The following is a 15,434-nucleotide window of genomic DNA, read 5'->3' as shown; positions in this document are numbered from 1 at the left end:
TCACTTCACACTCTTTTTTATTGTTCTGTTGTTATATTTAGCGAATATTGTACTCGATGATTCACTGTTCTTTGTGGGATCGATATCCGTCCTTAGGGACAATTATTACTTCTGACAAATATCGAGTCAAGACTTTGGAAGAAGAGTTGAACCATTCAAAAACAGATTTTGAAAGTTTGGAAATGATTTACAAAAACTCTTCTTGCAAGTGTAATTCTAGCTTTTGTGAAAATTGTGAATCTCTTCAAAAGAAGGTTCACTATCTTTTAAAAACCATGGACAAGTTTTCCAAAGGTCAATCCAATCTTGAAATTGTTCTTGCTTCTCAAAAATGTGTTTTTGGCAAGGCTGGGTTGGGGTTTAATCCAAACAGCAAGAACAAATCTGTTTCAAAATCCTTTTCAAGTTTGTTTGAAAAACAACCTGTTATTTTATCGAAACAACCGGTTGAAATTTATCATTACTACATGAAAAGGGGCCACACTATTAGATTCTGCAGAGTAAGAAGGTTTTGTGTTCCTAAAGGTATTTTGAAATGGGTTCCTAAGGTTTCTAAGGTTCCTAAGACTCCTACTAACATCATAGGACCCAAATTCATAAGGGGGCCAAATCTTGCTTCTTAATTCTTGTAGGTATCATTGGCAGCCAAGAATCATTTTTGGACTTGAAGAATGACTATCAAAGGGAAAAGCGACAAGAGTAAAGTCAATCTTTGTAACTACACCTACAATTGTATATGTCTTGCAAGGTTCTTTGAAAGTCAAAAGACATCTTGGCACATGCATAATGGGTGCTTAAAAGAGAAACTTCAAGAATAAAGAGAGTATGTGTGTTTTCATTTCTCACTTTATGTAAGTGTGCCTTGTGATCATATGAACATCTCAAAGTCTTCTTTTTGGGTGAATCTATTGGGGTTCTCTATGCAAAGGTATGAACAAATTGCATACTACATTTTCATCAATTTAAAAGGTAATTTCTGGTTATGAAAAATGTCTTTTTTTGCTGTCACAGTAAAACAACCGATTATTTTTTCGAAACAACCAATTGTTTTTCCTCTGGAATCTCTATATAATGCTGTCAAGTTTGTTTATGCATGATTAAACCATTCCTCTTTTTCAAATCTTGCTTTTGGACAAATATACATTGAGTGTGCCTTAGAATTTGATAATAAAAGTTATATCCACTTGTTTTCTTGAAAGCTCTATGACATGTTCTATTCTTGAAATGTCAAAATTGTTTGTACTGTTGGACTACTCTATTATCATTCTGATTTCTGCTTTGTACAACCCTTCTCATTTTCTATTTGTAGATCAAATAGGGGGAGAAGTGTATGTTTGATTTGGTTGTATAGTTAGCTTTAAATCTGATGCATTATGTTGTTGCTTCTCTGCACTTGAGTACTTCAATTTTTCTGGTTTTTTCTACTAATTTTGTATATGCAGAAAACTGGTTTGTGTGTGTCTTGTTATCTTGTTGCTATACTTGCTTTGTTTATGCATCAATTTTGTGTTACAGGACCCTTCAAGTACAAGTGCTATGATGAAAAATGATCAAAGTGATGTTTATGGTTCAAGAGCATATACACCTTACTCACATTCTTGACAAGTCAAAATTCATATCCTATGTAAAGAAACTTCAAGAATAAAGATTCTGATATGGTGTTGTTGATGGCTTATAACTGTGGAGGAGTCTGTCCATGTGGTGTTTGAAGAAATCATTCATAGTGATCCAGGTTCTACAAAGGTTTATGCAGAAGATGAGCATAACATCACCTTGGAGAAGTTGGAATCATGTCTAGAAAAACAACTGATTGATTCTGCGAAACAACCGGTTGAAATTCTGCAACAGGAAGAGTTACCAAAGGAATGGAGAATTCCAAGGGATCTTTCAGTGGAGAACATCATTGGATGCAAATGGGTTTCATAAACAAGCTGGATGAATCTGGAGTAATTACAAGGAACAAGGCAAAGCTTGTGGCTAAATGTTATAATCAAGAAGAAGGCATAGATTATGGTGAAACCTATGCTCCAGTTGCAAGATTAGAAGCTGTAAGGTTGTTGCTGACCTTTGCTTGTATTAGTGGATTCAAATTGTTTCAAATGGATGTTAAGTGTGCTTTCCTCAATGGAATCATCAATGATGAAGTCTATGTTGAACAACCACCGGGCTTTGAAGATCATCAACATCCTAACCATGTATACAAGCTGAAAAAGGCCTTGTATGGGCTTAAGCAAGCTCCAAGGCAGTGGTATGAGAGGTTTAGTAAGTTGTATATGTTCATCCTATGCTTTTGGCTTCAAAAGACCAAATGAAATTCTAAACATGCTTGAGGTAATGCAAAGAAGAAAGGATATTTCTACCAAATCCACCTCTTGAGCAATCATTTGACCAACTTGAATGGTTGGATGAAGAAAAGATAGGGGGAGAAATTGTGGTCTCCTTGCTGAAATTTCTGGGGTCTATGGTACTTTGATTTTGCTGCTGTCACAGCTCTGATACACCATAGATCTTTGCTGCAAATTTGATATGGTATTAAAGATTTGTTGCTGCAATGGTGCTGCTACAACACACAGGTTTTCTGGTTTATCATGTTGCTGCTATATGTTGATTTTCAATGCTAGAAATTCTTCTGTTTGTATCCCTTCTTTCATTCTATTTGAGAAGATAAATAGGGGGAGAATGGTGTGGTTTTATGTGTTGTGTTGCTGCTGCTACACTACGGTGTTATCTGGTTTTATCATGGTTTAAATTCTATTGTTGCCATGCTCTTATTCACCATAGTTCTGTTGCACACAAGTCTCATTTTGGCACTGATTTTTATGGTTATTTGACTGGTTTTTCTGCTTAAAGGCTTATGCAAAAAACTGGTTTTGTGTGCCTTGGTATCCTGCTGGTATACTTGCTTTGTATATGCACAAATTCTGTTTTGCATGACCTTTCAAGTTCAAAAACAACAACACAAACAAACCAGGGATTTGTCTTCATCAAATAGGGGGAGATTGTTGAACAAGATGCTTTGATGTCTCCAAATCCAAAAGGAAAGCTTGAAGACCTTGTTGTTGGGTGTGTGTGTGTTGTCTAGTTGTTTGAAACTTGTTAATTCACTCCTTAAGATGATTCAAGTTCATTTGAATCTTTAACCTTTTGAAAAGATGTGTTTTCTAAAAAGCTGTCAAAAATTCAACAGGTTGTTTTTCAAAAACAACAAGTTGTTTTACCTTAGCTGTTTTTGAAAAACTTGGTTGACTTTGCTGTCAAACCAAAACTGATTGTTTCGACAAAACAATCGATTGTTTTCCTGAAAACCTTAACAGAATTTTGTTAAGCGGTTTTAATGTTTTAAATGATCCTAACTAACTTAGCTCCTTTATTAAATGCTTTTAACCACTTGGTGGGTCTATATAAAGGTGGTTTTACGCTCCTAATCTTGGAGTAACAGAAAGAGTTTATCAAAACAGTTTTTCCAAAATTTGAAAGAGCTTTGGATCATTCTTAAGTGTGTGGAATAGGATTGGGTTGTAATTCTGAACTTTAAGCTTTGTAATACCCAGGTGTATTCTATTCCCTTCTTCCTTGATTATTGTATTTCTGTAGTTGTGTTGCCAAGGAGTGTTGTGTGTTCTTGAGGGGTTCAAGATCAACACTCTTGGTGTGGTTTGCCAAAGGTAGTGTGTTTCTTGAGGGGTTCAAGGTCACTACTTTGGTGTGTGGTGTTTGTAATCTGGTTTTGATTGCATAGTGGAATACCTAGTGGTTTCTGGGGACTGGATGTAGCTCTTGGTGTAAGAGTGAACCAGTATAAATTGCTTGTGTGCTTATCTCTTACCCTTAACCCTTTAAATTCTGTTTTTAAGTTGTTTTCCTAAACAACCGATTGTTTTTCTGATATCATCTTAAAACAGTTTTGGGTATTTGTTTCCTTGATTCTTTTCTCTGCAATTCAGCATTGATTTTCATTATACCTTCAAAGTTTGCGAAAATCCCTCTTAAACAATTCACCTCCCCTCTCGTTTAAGGCCATATATTCTAACAGGTACAACCACAGGAATAGAGACCTCCACATGTTGATCATCAATATGAGTTATAACTGAATGTGACTATGAGCTTTTTGCTTACATAACAGCAGGTGAATTCCTTAGCATCCTCGGTTCTAGAAAATCTAAAGTGGGAGTGAACAACCCCTTCCTAGATGGGGACCTATCATGATCAGAGACATCCTCGACAAGAACCATATCTGCAAAATCATCATCCCCTCCATATGTTTTATCAAAAGCAAGGTGACCTAAGAGTGACCCTACATTAGCCACGCTAAGAGCATCAATTTTCAATTTATCAGTGGGGCCTTCCACGAGCTTTGGCTACGGATCTTTCTTTCGATACTCTTTACGTTGCTTAGGAACCGCGATCCTCCCTTGTTCTCGTTCATCAGAAGTTATCTTCTAAGAAGGTTTATGTTGAGGCTCAGAAACATCATGAATCACCCGGCACTAAGCAAGCTCATGCCCAATCATCTTATAGTGAGAGCAAAATGGAGGGAGTCATTCATATTCCACACCAGCTACAAAAACAAAGTCTAGATGTTCCACCAAGAGGTGATCGGGAAGAGGGGACAACAGATCAATATCCATCAGCACTCTAGCAAACAAACCCTTATTCTTTCTCATAGTATGATCATCCAAAGACAAAGGAGTACCAAGACCTCTGATGATGGAAAATATCGCCCTTGGTTTCCAATACTCCAAAGGAAAATTGTAGATTTTAACCTAGGCTTGAGTTTTGGTACTCTTCATAGTAGTTGGAACAAAGTCTTTTGTCCAGGCAAACAATCTCAAGAAACCAGGAGATAACTACAAGGAACCCATCCTTAGGGCCCATCGCATGTCTTCTAAAGAACCAAACTCAAACTCATACAAACCCTTCCCAAAAGGAATTGCTTTCCACGATCCAAGAGCCTTCCACATCGACATCAACTTTTTAGTTAAATCCAGGTGTGTGAGAGGTTTATCCCCCCTAGATAGAATAACCAAAACATAAAGATGAGTCTTGCATTCCTCAATACCATCCAAGTAATCTGCCTCATCAATCCAGATAGCAATCATGTTTCCCTTAATACAAGGAGTAGGTAACTGGGACAAATGAATGACACATGTATTTCTCAAAGCCTAAGCAAAAGTCTTCCTTTGGCTTGACATAGCAGATGCTTTCTTATTCAATCGATCCATCAAACAAACCCATGGAATGAGGAAACCCATAGAGCCCTCTGAATCCCCAATCTGCCACGTTTGGGACTACACAACACCACCAACTTGCAAACGCAGACCAACCCTTCCACGAACAAGATCAGAACAACAGCTTCCAAGAACGCCAATCTGCAGATGACGCGCCTCCCACTAGGACCACGATCTGCAGTGTCGCGCCTCCTACAGACCTACACCAGCCCCTTCACGCTAGAGCCCACCTTGATACAAACCGACAAATGACTAATGACACAACAAGCACTTCCCAAAAGGGTCAGTCATCTCAAGATACAAAGTCAGGTCCCACCAAGGCTCGAGAAAGAATCAGCAAAAGAAGAAGAAGCTATAAACCAGAATACCAGAAGTTCTTCTTTTTGGTCTTCTTAAAAAAATAGAATACGTTTGTAAATAGTTTGGGCTCACTTTAGGGGTCCAAATAGAAAAGATAGGCTAGAATAAGGTGTCTTTAGCATAATAGGGGGTGTAGTTATCATTTTAGCTTGTTCCTGACCCTTTAGGAAGGCAATTTGACCTAGTTTCTAGAAGGACAAGCCTAGGGTGAGGGTTGGACTACCCAAAGTCAAACCCTAAGGCTGCCCCTTTTTCCCTTTTCCCATCCTACCCCTCTTGCTTGTTTTTGAAAGCTCCTTCACCTATAAATAGGAGGTCTACCCATTGTATTTTACAAGTTGAATTTGAATGAAGTGAAGAAACTCTGCACAAATTGAGTGATCTCTTAGTGAGGCTTATGTCCTCTTAGGTTTGAGGTCTTATCTTGAGTGGTTTTGGGAAGCTCTCAAGTGACGGCAACACACTCATCTTGGAGCACATCACACTCCAAGTGGCGTGACATTTCTCACCCACCATCATAAGTTTTATCATTCCATTTTCCTTCCATTTCTCCATTCCATTTTTGTTCTTGTCTCTTAGTTTTCTTATTTGTTGCTCTTGGGTTTCACTCATAATTATGAGTATGGTGCATCATTTGGGAGGTCTTGACCACCATTGATATTTACCTTGTGCCCATTTCAATTTTGCAAATTGCATCTCATACTCACTATATCTTGTTTTTCATCTTTGCCTCTGGAAAGTGAACCTTCACACTTACTTAACCACTTGGTTAAGTTCGTGTCCAGTGGGAATTTTCCTTATGTCCTCACCATTAATTGCTAAAATCCAAATCTTAAGTAAAAGTGTCACCATAAATGAAAACATATAAAAATCAACTCACATCACACCTGCACCTCGACCAATCGTGCGCACGAACATCAGCTGCGTTGCCACGCATGTCGCTAACCGTCGTCGTGTTCGTGACCCACACCTACAATTCGCACCAGAATGCTTTTCGTGTCGCCCACGCACGTCGCTAACCCTACACGTTCGTGATCCACACCACTGCACGTCACACACTTACTGCAGAACAGCAACCAGATAGACGCGCACCACCAACACTTGGTAGCCACACCGCCGCACTCCCAAATCCCTCCTGCCCTATAACCCTACTCGCTCTTGAGAGGAAAACCAAATCTCTTTTTCTTTGTCAGGTTCTATGTCAAATATAGATATTTTTCATTAAAAATTTTGGCTTAAACAAGTTCACAATATTAATATTACTCTGGACTATGTGCTAAAAAATTGTTTTTAAGTTTAATCACAAATATATATAACACATGTCCAAGTTAAGTGCTCTTTGTCCAAGTTATACAACAATAAAATAGCAAATATGAAATAAAAGCACTTTCTCTAAAAAAAAATAATGAAAGAATTATATATATATATATACGTGAAAAACAAACATAATCAAATATGTCAAAAACCATAATCTATTATGTATATTTTCTTCCTAAATTATTTTTATTTTATTGTAATTCTTTTTTCTTTCAAATAATGTCTTGTTTGTTTTGCTTTGATTTGGTATTGTACACTCTTTTTTAATATCCGTTCGTATGAAAAGTAGATTAATAGATCATAGGGATCAATTTATTTGTGTAAACTATATTGATAACTTGTTTTAACTCAAAAAAATTATACTATCTTACATATTTATTTAATTAAGTTTTAATGATGTAACACCTCAAAAAGGAACATCACACCAAATATAATATATGTATAAATATATCTATTTACAAAATAAAGAAATAAAAAAAAATATTAATTTTTATATTCTCTCTGTTCTGATCTTAAGTCCGAGAGATAGCATCACTAGGGTCAATCACCGCATTCGAGGTATTGTCTGCTTTGGAGGTCGGTGCTCCGTCACAGTTTTGTCCTTAAAAGGTGCCTCAAAGGGTTGAGGGAGGAAGGAGTATATAAATTTCCCTAGGCCTCGACTCCTGAGAGGTGTGGGACTATATTGGTGATACCAAAACAAGTCCCCCAGTCGAGGTCTAAGGGGAGTGATTTCCCCCTAGTTGAAGGGCTACGGAACATTTTCGTTCCCACAGAGGCGCCTTTTAATGACAAAACTGTGGCGGAGCACCAACCTCCAAAGCGGACAATACCTCGGATGTGGTGATTAACCCTAGCGATGTTATCTCTCGGACTTGAGGTCCGAACATTGACACTGATGTGATTCCACTAGCCATATAGAGAAAGGTTCTTGACCTTCTTAGGAATCACCTTGAGTTGGACATAATAGAGGCACTTTTCTTAGAGTTGGATCATTGTTCTAAGACAAGAACTCACCAAAAACTAGTACTAAATCCCAAACTCATTGGATGAACCAATTTTAGTCAAATTGAACCGAACAAAAGAGGTGAAATTAAAAGGAACCGAACAGAAATGATTAAGCACACAAATGAACCGAACAGAATTGAAATTAAAAGGAAAGAACAGAAACAATAGGTGCTGGAAAAACAGAAAAACCGAACCAAAATACTCAAGAACACAAGACAACAAGAGCAATTGAAAGAGAAGGAAGGAAGGAAAGGAGAGTGCTCATGAAGATGGAAGAATGTTGGATGATCTCGCCACTAGAAGTGTGGAATGCTCCTAGATGAGAGTGATGCCGCCACTTGAGGACTCCAATGATCCATCAAGATAAGACTAGAGAAGAAGGCTCCAAAAGCTCTCCAAAGTTCACTCAAAATTTGAGTAGAGTTTTCTTAGATTAATTCCAATCTGAATTTTACAAAGAGAGCACCTCTATTTATAGCCTAAGGTGCTGAAAATGCAAGCTAAAACAATTCAAAATTCCCTCCCAAATCATTCTAGAACCGGCGCCTATTCTATGCATGAGGAAGGTGTGACCCTTTCCTTCACTTTGGCACCTCCTATTCTACTTCTACACCTATCTTCTAATACACCCCCCCAAAGCTCCTAACTAAAGCCTACAAGATGTTAAAACAAAAGAGGTTTCTAATGTTTCCCTCTAAGCACCTTCAACTAAAGAAATTACAAAAAGAGAAAATAAATGTCCTCTAGCTCCCAAAGCTTTGAACATGCTTCTTGTAATCCTTTGAGGTGGACTTTGACCTCCATGGGCGTCTTCTATTTGTGCCTCCACCTCGTCTTGATCTTGTTGATTGGCCTCCATGTCCTCTTGAGCTTGATCTCCATCAAACACTGTGGTGGGAACGAAAATGTGTCTCAAGCCCTTCAACTAGGGGGAAACTGTTAGACTTGATGGCTAGAACAAGAGGAGGGGTGAATTGTTTTCAAAATATTTTCTCAAATACTTTGCTTAGAATGAAACTTTAACAAACAACTCAGAAAAGCAATTCAGAAAACCAATACAATAGACAAACAGAAACTGGTAACAGAAATTCAATCAGTTAAAATTGCAATGTAACCGGTTGTTTATGACAGCGGAAAATACACACAGTTAATGAGAGAAGAGATAGAGAGAATTACACATAGAGTTTATACTGGTTCACTCAATCACAGAGCTACATCCAGTCCTCAGTCAAACCACTGAGTATCCACTATACAACCAATCACAGATTACACATACAACACACACAAAGAGGTGACTTTGAATCCCACAAAGCCTACTCACCCTCTTTGCACACAACAAACACCTCAAGCCAGAATCACACTGACTTTACAGGATTTTACAGCAGTTATACAAAGAGTAATATGAACAATTACAAGAACTTGAACAGGATTAGAAAACACCTGGAATCACAGTACACCAAAACCCTATTGATCAGTTCTTTGAATCACAGCAAAGCTCAAAGGCAATCTTGCTAAAACTTGGTAAAAACCTTTTCACAAGCAGTTTGTAATCTCTCAAATCAATCACAATCAAAGTATCAAAACTTTTTTGTTTCATCAATCTATTTTCGTTTAAATGAAGACTCATTTTATAAACCTTGAAAAGCTACCGTTGATGACAGTTTTAAACATTCAAATCAGTTAAAACAGGTTTTTGAAAAGCTGTTATGAAAACATACATTTAATCGGTTAAAACCACGATTTAACCGGTTGAATGGTTTTGTCAGTTATACAACTGATTCAAAACATAGTTTCAAAACCCCTTTGCCAGCTAAGTGACAAACAACCGATTATCTCGAAACTTTAATCGGTTGTTTTTCCCTTTACATGGAAAAACACTTTAAGCTTTAAAACATATTGAAATAAGCTTTGTCTGGGAATCAATACTGATCTTACAAAGATTCTAAACCCCATACCAAAACCTAAACCTAAAACATCACACAGCTTCAGGCTTCATGAGGATTTGGCACATCAAAGCTTCCCATCTTTAACAGAAACCACTCCTCTTGGACCTCGACTGGGGGGCTTGTTCCGGTACCAATATAGTCCCACATTTCTCAAGAGTCAAGGTCAAGGGAAATTTATATACTCATTCCTCTTTCAACCTACCGATGCACCTTTTAAGGACAAAACCGTGACGGAGCACCAACCTCCAAAGCGGACAATACCTCGGATGTGGTGATTGACCTTAGACCCTAGCAATGTTATCTCTCAGACTTGAGGTAGGAACACTCTCCAAATGCCATTTTTGCACCTGCATATAAATTTTCTTGTGTACATAGTATAGTCATCACGTCTAATACATAAACAAACATATGCAAGAGTAAACTATTGAAATAAAGTTCCAACATACGAAATATATAATTAAAAGAACCAATTTGAATAGTAATTCATAATTAATTTAGTTTCATTTTCATTCAAACACAATCATACAAAAATCCAAATACCAATCACAATAATTCAATTTCATTTCAATCATATCGACAACACGTGGGTCTATTTCCAATCACAATCATTGGATTTTATTTAAATTCACAATACTTTGATTTCATTTCAATCACATTGACTCCACATTGATCCATTTGCAATCATATTACCTTGATTTCATTATAATCCTCAATACTTTGATTTCATTTCAATCACATTAATTGCATATGGATTTATCATCTTCTGGAAGGCTCATTAAGTATGCTCATACCAGAGATTAACATCTTATTCAATACCCAATACTTAGATTTACACACGAATCTAAGAGAAAAGACTGGGTAAGTTTAAACATCCAAAACTGTGAGACTACAAGGGGTCAAGGTGTGTATAAACTCCCTCATCAACTTCTCACCAAATTATATCTTAGTCTATATGACTTAGACCATCACTAAAGCTAGAGGATATATGTTAAAATATAGGTTTTACATAGTTAATGTAGCAGTACACAACATCTCATTCATTATCCCAAATGTATGGCATCAAGTTCATACATGCTTTCATCATTCACATACATTACATATCATTCGCATATAATGCATATCAATCACTCATACATTATTTAAGATTTCCCAAATCAATTACACATAAATCTCAATTTCCTACACCATCCATCATTCACGCCAATCCATATCATTTAAAATTTGTACAATTCAATTGATCATACATCATTTAAGATTTCTCAAATCAATTACAAATACATCTCAAATTCATGCACATTCCATTATTTACACCAATCCATATCATATATTCATTTTATATTTATAAAAAGAAATCATATATAATCAAATTCATTGAAGATAAAAGAAGAATAGAAAGAGATAGAAATAAATTTAAATATTTTTTTTAAATATCATTTCATGAACAATCCAACCATACATCTTATAAATAGTTCAAAATGATAAATCAAACTAAAATTTGTTCAAACATCATTCTTCAATCATTTCAATACAATCTTAACTATTCAATCTCATATAGTCATAAACTCATAATCAAATCATGTTTAAATAAGTAACTTTATACCCTAACATGCATAATTCAATTTCTAGATTAACTTGTTATATAAATCAACTATGTAAGATTTTATCGAAAACATAGATAGCTTCCCTTATACAATACAAGAAAATAATCAAATTGCAACTAGTTTTAGATATCAAAATAATTAGTCATTATTGGATTAAATTAGAGATTATTTCAGAGACTAAAAAAATTGTTGGTATCTAAAGTAGTTTCTATTACTAATAAAAATTTATAAGGTAGTTTTTAAATTAGTATCCAACTGTTAACTACTAAGATTTTATCTACTAATATTTTAGATTCTACGTTAGTCTCTAAAAGACTAGTTGAGACCAATTTATAATCTAAAATATTAGTAGCTAAAACTTTGGTAGCTAATTTAGATATCAGTTTAGAAACCATTTTATAAATTTTTATTAATAATAGAAACCACTTTAGATACTAATAATTTTGTAGTCTCTAAAATAGTATATAATTTAGTTAATATAGTGACTAATTATTTTTTGTCTCTAAATTTGGTTGTTATTTAATGAATTTCTTGTAGTAAAATGAAATTCTTTATTTTAATAGAAATTATATCTTAAGGAGGGGAACCACTCCAAAATTGAAGGACCTAGAGCAAGTTATCCAAACTTAAAAGAATTTTAGTATAAGGTTAAGTTGAGATGAACACTTTTCTCAACTGATCCACTAAGGTTGATGACAAAATCATAAGGAAAAACAGAAAATATGGAATCTTAAGAGTAAATAGAAACTTATTTTGTTTGAAAATATCATCGATAATGAAAAAAAAAACATTTGAAATAAATGAGATATGGAGAAAGAGAATTTAAAAAACTTGAGAAAAGAGATGATAAGGAAGAATGAAAAATTGAGAGAGAAAAGATGGTGCTGTTTCCGAGTATTACAAATTACACAATCACAAATTTAAATAAAAAAACGGTTAATCATCTTAAAATAATCCATAATGTTTTTAAAAAGGTTATAAAAAAAGTTTAAATTTTATTAAAAAGTATATATAGTATAGTAAACTAATGTAAAGTTAGATAAAAAAAAAGTTAAAACAAAAATAATTTACTGAATCAATAAAAAATTAATATTTTTGGTATTTAAATAAAGAAATAAAATTTAAATAAATTGTGTAATCACGAGTCAAATTTTTAATTCAGAATGGGAGGAAGGAATAAATTTTCTTTCTTAAAAATTCCTACTAAAGTTAATATAAAATTAAAATCTACCCATTAATGAAAACTAGGAGTATGTAAAAAATTTAGTCTTAATAATATTCTCGGAACTCGTCCTTGACAAAAAAAATTCCATATTTGATCAAATACATATATAAATATGAATATTAACATGAGTAATAATTAACATTTTAAATTTGGTATAACATGAGATTCGGTATATACATATTTTTTTCCCTATCTCCATGTTAGTCTCTATATTAATTTACTAAAATATTCTTAATTTAACTCATCAGTTAACATGAAAAAACTTATTTTCCATATTCTCTTTAGTTTTTGTTTCATTTCATTAAAATAACTCTTATGTTGTTGCACAATAATTTTTTATTATCTCAATTCCATTCATTATCTACCAAATTTATTATAATTCTTCTAAGGTATTTTTTTCTCTTATCACAAAAGTCAATTACACACTTTTTTTTACGAGGATTTTGTTCAAACGAGGTATTGCGTTTTAGGAAACAGAAGCCTCATTTTTATCAAATAAATTAATTTAAGGTACACATTAAATCATATATGCTCCTTAATATTTTTATTTGTTATTTATTTTTATCTTATAAAAGAATCTAACTATCAATTTCGAATATTCAAAACCCTTAGCTTATAAGATAACCTACACAATTTATTATCTCTTATCTCTTTGATTTTTAATTTCCTTCTATTTGAAGAAATCTTCTTTTACTATACAACATTTTTTCAATCTCACTCTCAAAAATTCAACTAAATCAATATCCATCAAGTTCTTTGAGGAGTAATTTTCTCCTCAACATTTAAAAAAATTAATTAATGTTGTAGTTATCATTAATAAAAAAATTCAAGTGTAATTATTTACTATTTTCTATAAACATTTATATAATTATTATTTGACACTATTTAGTATATGTAATTATAATTTATTTTTTTGAGATTTTATATAAAAAAGACATGTGCTATTTTAACATTTAATTCTTAATAATATTATAGATTTTATTAATTTCTTTAAAAATATTTTTAATTAACATTTGAAACAATGCCAGTATTACTGCAAGTAGGAATGTAACCGCTACCAAAAGAAATGAAGAAGGAACACAAATTTCAGATCAGGTATATTAAAATTTATAATTTTTTATAAATAGTATTTTTCTAACATATTAAATTTAAATAATCTACATTAAATGTTAATAATTTATAAATATTTTTATTCTTTATTACTATTTGTATAGGTTGGTATCGGACGAAATAGTCACTCGATTTCGGTGACCGATCGACCGTATTAAAATAATACATTTAAGGTGCTCAATAAACGGCAGCAGGGATAGTTATGGAAACTCTCCCTACAAAACATGCTCATGTCTCGTTGAATCTGTGTGACACTCCCGAGAAATCAGCTAACACTCATTTAGTAGAAGATATTGATTTATTAAAAATATTCTCCAAATATACCAATATACCTCCCTATAAATTAAGAAATTATGCTAGAAATTAGTTAACACTATTATTTGATAGATCTAGTCCATCACAACAAAGGTTCATGGTTAAACACTATAAATAAACCCTCTACAAAAGTGCAAGGTACACTTTAATCAGTTTGCACTATACACTCTCAACACAAAGTACTTACTTGATCGTCAGAGTACCTTTTTCAGGTCAACCTCGACCGAGTACCAACAATTAAAGGAGGAGACTTGAAGTGAGGAGCGAGGAGGCAACTGACACATCAACAATTGTACAACCAATTTCAGGTACTATATAGGTCTACTCTGTCTACACAAGTACAATTGGCACCTACCATGGGGTCGAGATATATTTCAGCAAACAATGGTTTCAGCAAGGAATACAACAAACAACGATCAAATCACTGAAGAACAAATTGCTATGTTCCAAACACTCCATAAGCAAATGGAGGAGATGCACCAAAAAGGCATCGAGGATCAGAAGAAGAATGGAGAAGAAGTGTGCCTCCTCAAAGAAAAAAAAATGAGGATTTGAAACGAGGACTTGATGCATTTGAGCGAAGAGAACAGTCTCGTTCAAGTGATCACACCTACAACCAGGAGAAATCAGCAACCGTTCAGACACACACTCAACAAGCATGTTGACAACAAACCAAACGGACTCACATAGTTGATGACGATGATGATCCAAAGGGACACCCTTTCATTGATGAGATCATGGAGGCACAACTCCCTTACAAATGGAAGGGACTCAACATCAAACTCTCTTATGGTTCTACAGATCCGAACAAACACATGAACGTCTACAAAACGCAAATGAACCTCTACACCACAAATAAGAGGATATGGTGAAAGGTCTTCCCCACTTCTCTCAAAGAGGGGGCACTCAGTTTGATGTGATTCCAATAGCTACATAGAACAAGATTCTTGACACTTTGAGGAATCACCTTGAGCTGGAAAATATAGAGGCACTTTCTTAGAAGTTGGATCATGGTTCTAAGTCAAGAACTCACCAATAACAAGTACCAAATCCCAAACTCATTTGGATGAGCCAAATATTGTCAAATTGAATCAACAAAGGAATTTAAAAAGAAGAGACCGAACAGAATTGAATTAAAATCAAATGTACCGAACAGAATTAAGAAACAAACAGAATTTAGGTGCTGGAAAATTAGAAGAACCGAAACAACAACAACTCAAAACACAAGGCAACATGAACAAATTGAAGAAGAAGAAAGGAAGGAGAAGAGAATGCTCATGAAGATGGAAGAATGGTTGGATGATCACGCCACTAGAAGTATGGA

Source organism: Phaseolus vulgaris, chromosome 6, assembly GCF_051622355.1.
Source record: "Phaseolus vulgaris cultivar YP4 chromosome 6, ASM5162235v1, whole genome shotgun sequence".
Lineage (NCBI taxonomy): Eukaryota > Viridiplantae > Streptophyta > Magnoliopsida > Fabales > Fabaceae > Phaseolus > Phaseolus vulgaris.
Note: the sequence above shows the minus strand (reverse complement) of the source record.